This window comes from Zingiber officinale, chromosome 10B, assembly GCF_018446385.1.
Source record: "Zingiber officinale cultivar Zhangliang chromosome 10B, Zo_v1.1, whole genome shotgun sequence".
NCBI lineage: Eukaryota > Viridiplantae > Streptophyta > Magnoliopsida > Zingiberales > Zingiberaceae > Zingiber > Zingiber officinale.
In genome coordinates, this window is record NC_056005.1 from 77,870,559 (window position 1) to 77,875,387 (window position 4,829).

Genomic DNA, 4,829 nt, shown 5'->3' on the forward strand with positions numbered 1-4,829 from the left:
GATTTAAACCTCTTATTCATAAATTTGGAGAGCCAATACAACAAATGAAGTATCATAGTTAAAAAAGAAATGTCAACTACAATGCACACTCTCCATGGATGGAGTCGACCATTCTCAAGTGCTTGACTTTAGGACAAACTCAGTCTCGCAGAGGTATAACTAATCATCTCATAGAGAAGCGAGATCTACTAATGGATAAACTCATATGATATATTAGGACTTAATGACTTCATTTTGCATTGTTTTGATAGTTAAATTACTATCATTGTTAGGGATAAATGCTGATAACATTTGTCTTGTTGTCAAAGTTGCAGTCTCTAATACATAACGAAGGAATTTAATACGTAACGAAGGGATACGTTCGATTCTTAATTGCGGCTTATTACTGGAAATTTTTTCCTCTAGCAAAAAGTGGATCTAAAAATACTAGTCATTTAGATGGACCTCCATGAATGTTTTTCAATTTATCCTGATGATCTATAAAAAAATTTTATCAGACTGGACCGGTCATCAATATAATTAGTTGGTACGAAGATTAGACATCTGAATTAAAAAGAAAACATTGCATCAATGATCTAATGATTTTAATAACAATTGGTGTTGCTATTAATTCTTCAAATTATGGAATACTAATCTAAATTATAGCATCCACTTATTTAATGTATAGGGTGTTTGGTCTAGTGGTATGATTCTCGCTTTGGGTGCGAGAGGTCGTGAGTTCGATTCTCGCAACACCCCAATTTTATTTTATTTTTTATTTATTGAAATAAAATTATTTTATAGATTTCAACTTATCAATTTGTTAATTAATTTGTTAGACAATCCGAGAGCTAGAGGGGAGGTGATTAGCTCCATTCGCTTTGTTGATGATAATTTGTTCCAACAGGAAAAAATTATTCCTCGGAAACAATCCGGAGGTGATTCGCTTTGATCGCTTATTGTCAAAGTTACATGCTCTAATACGTAACGAAGAGATCTAATACGTAATTGATACGATGCGTAAAGGAGAGGTCTGATAAGGTCAGGAGGTCAAAAGTCAAGGAAATGTGACAGTCAAAAGTCAAGGAAAGATGGGAGTTAGACCGCCTCGCGTCATCAGCGGCATAATTCCTGGTCGGTTATAGGCAGGATAGGTCCCCATATCCGAAACATAAGATGAAGCTTAGACTAGTTCTTGATCTGCCCCCGATTGATAGGATTCCCCCAGTTCGGGCTTTATGCCCTATTTACATCTGGGGCAAAATTGAGAAAGGAAAGGATTTTTTAAGGAAAATGATCCTTTCACACAGAAGGTAAAGAAAAGAAATGAAAGAAGAGGGAAGATAAAAGAATCCTTGGGGAAAAGAACCAAGGAATATTAGAGGGAAAAGGGACGAGCGTCGCAGGCCCCTTCGCGAGGGGCCACATAGTGCTGTTGAGTATGGCATTTGTGCAGTGTCGATGGCGACAAAGAGGAGGCTGATAGTGCCACCTCAAGCACAACTACGAGCTCTCTTTTTTTTTCCACCGACAGTTGTCGCCTTCTTCCATCGCCCTCCTTCTGGTCACGCAAAATGGACTCGCGATGTAGTTAATCTAAAAAGATAATCACTTGGTGCCATGTAGCCAATGATGCCTTGGAATGTTAAGGAAGAGGAGGTCTACTTGCTTGTTTCCATCATGCAACTGCAAATGAACACACAACATGCGTACAGTACCAAAATCTCTCACATGCCTTCAAGTCCTTATTGAGGAGAATGTTTGATGGCTTGAGATCATAGTGGATGATTGAGAAGTCATAGTCGGAATGTAGATAGACAAGTCCTTGAGCCGCCAAGAGTGCAGATAGACAAGTCCTTGAGCCATCGAGATGCAGAGCCACAACCTTTCATAGATGGTCCATTGCTATCAATCAATTTCTCGACAGCATATAATGTTTTCGAGAGTTCCATTTTCCACGAACGCCCAAAGGAGAGCTTGATGTCATTGTTCTTGAAAACCACTCCATTGCTATCGTTGTTGTCGTTGTGAATCTCTTGAAGGTTGATCGTTGGGTGGTCGCCCACCAATCGCACATGCAAAAGAATATTTTTCATGTCGAATTCTGCTTGCACATAGCTGCGGCATCGAAGCACGAAGGTGAGGGGTCACATATGGAGTCTAGGTTGAGGGAGATGGAGCTACGGAGGGTTGTGATGGTGCCGGCGAAGATGCAATCAAGGCGTTGTCACTTCTTGGGTGGCGACAAGGTTGCAGAGGGGGAAGGCGGGGAGGACGACGATGAAGAAGAAGAAGAGTTGTAGGCTGTAGGCCAACGACGCAGCAATGGGGTGGAGGAGACGCCTTTGTGGCTGCCTCGCTTGGTTCGTGGCTGGTGGGAATGGTGGAGATGCAGCAGAGGAAGAGAAAGGAAAGGCATTCCACCCAATTTGGGTGGATGAAAAACAGCTCAAAAAATGATCCATGGATAGATCTACGAATCCATCCGTTTATTTGTTTGATAGTGAGTAAACAGAGGAAAAGAAATGGAATCTATCTTTCCTCGTGAAGTAAACTGTAGAAACTTATCCTGCAGAAATTTTTCCCTCACTTTTTATATCCATCCTCCTAGGTAAACAGGACATTATAGATAACCTTGGTACTTTTAATAAGACAACTCCAGACTGTCTCTTCAAAGGTCACATCATGAAAGATAGGTCCCTCGCCACAGTCTCAGATAAAACCCAGTCGGTTCATCACATCTTATCCTCTTCAGCAAGGCTCAGTCTTGGGCACAGCTGAGCAGTCATGCCGAGCTTTTTGTAGTTGAACCTGAGCAGGACAGAAAGCATTAAGCGACAACAATGTCAGAGAATCATAACCTCCTATCAGAAAATAACTGTCATACACCAAGGAATATTCCAGTGGTCTGCCACTCCTTGAGAGTGAAACCTTCCTTCTACCAATAGGAGGTCGTCATACATCCTCTCTCACCTGATAGATCCTGATACCCGATATTCTCTGACAGCGTTCAGATTCAAAAGGTATGCAGAGTTATAAAAAGGTAGGTCCTCTTCCTTGCCCAGGTATGCACACATCCGGATTCATCTTCAACAATTTTTTTTTTCATCGTACACTGCTTTTTCATGGGAAAAGGACATGACTTGAGCATTGGAGGGCCTGCGCCGGGGACTTTTTCCCTAGTTTCTGGTCTCTAACACTCCGGGTGCTTGTCTGAGTGTGTGCAGAGTCTATGTACTACCAGTTCTCCTACTACAGACTTAGGGGTTCCATGTGGGAGTTTGCTTTTTTTGCACGCATACACAGGGTGTGTAAAAGTCGTCTCTCCATTAACACCAACGTCTTCTCCGTTGGCCTCCATCTGACTTAGATTCCGGATAGGATCAATAACTAAAAGATACGTTTGATTCTTAATTGTGGCGTATTACTAGAAATTTTTCTCTCTAGTGAGAAGTGGATCTAAGAATATTGGCCATCGAGATGGATCTCCATGAGTGATTCCCAATTTATCCTGGTGACATGTGAAAAACTTTTATCGGATCGGACCAGTCATCTATGTAATTAGTTGGTATGAAAAATTAGACACCTGAATTAAAAAGAAAACATTGCATTAATGATCGAATGATTTTACTAACAATTGGTGTTGCTATTAATTCTTCAAGTTATGGAATACTAATCAAAATTATAGCATCCATTTATTTAATGTATAGGGTGTTTGGTCTAGTGGTATGATTCTCGCTTCGGGTGCGAGAGGTCGTGAGTTCGATTCTCGCAACACCCCAATTTTATTTTATTTTTTATTTATTGAAATAAAATTATTTTCTAGATTTCAACTTATCAATTTGTTAATTAATTTGTTAAGATACTCTAAGAGCTAGAGGGAAGGTGATTAGCTGATGATTTGTTGCAATGAAAAAAATCACTCCTCGAAAACAATGGTAGAGAAAATAAGTTCACATACAAGAATACAATGAAAACAAGATGTAAATATACAATACAAATGAAAACCTTACTTTTTTGATCTCTTATTGCTTGTAGATGCCTCTTGTAGACTCGAAAATGAAGAGATGTTGATTTAAATCCTTTGAACACCTTATATCCCGCGGATTAAGATTCCCAATCGATTGGCCTTACCCCCAATCAATTGTCATATAAAATCCGAGCACATCCAGCTATTTAAAGCTCACAACGACTTTTTTCTTCTCCTTCCAATTGATTACCTAATCGACTAAGAGGCTTTAATCAATCACCTATTAGATTACGAAGCCCACTATGCGTTCGTGAATTTCTCCCAATAGATTACCTAATCGATTAAACTCCTCGCAAGGAAGCTACTGTGCTTCGCAAAAAAACTCCACTTCAATCGATTACCTAATTGATTAAAGAGGGCTGAATCGATTAGCCAATCAATTCAGCACCTCTTTGTTCTCATAAAATTTGTCTTAATCGATTACCCAATATATTGTCTTCCAACTGAATAGATTACCAAATTGATTCACCATGCCTCTTCGTGACAACACTCTCAATCGATCCACTGATCGATTGAACTTAGGACAATCGATTGCTCTAATCCTAACTCACTTAATCTGAATCTAAGGTTCCCTTGCCCAATATTTCGGTCAACCATGACCCATTGAGACTTCCTTTCCAAGTATCCAGTCAACCTTTTGACCACTTCAAGTTTGCCAACTTTTAGTTGGACTTCCAATCACCAAGTGTGGTCCTCCTTGACCCACTTAGATTTTTTTATCTTGCCTAATCGTAGTTAAGACTTTTCTCTTGCTAATCTTGACCCACATGGATTTTCCTTTCTAATGTGCGGTCCTCCTTAACCCACTTAGACTTTCTTT

General features: G+C 39.9%; 2 non-coding genes across 2 annotated transcripts; both read left to right on the top strand.

The window, feature by feature from the left end:
• Positions 1-666: 666 nt before the first annotated feature.
• Positions 667-738, top strand: TRNAP-UGG. The gene has a single exon. It is a non-coding gene; the product is annotated as a tRNA-Pro (tRNA).
• A 2,950-nt stretch (positions 739-3,688) lies between these two features.
• TRNAP-CGG lies at positions 3,689-3,760 on the top strand. The gene has a single exon. It is a non-coding gene; the product is annotated as a tRNA-Pro (tRNA).
• Positions 3,761-4,829: the final 1,069 nt, after the last annotated feature.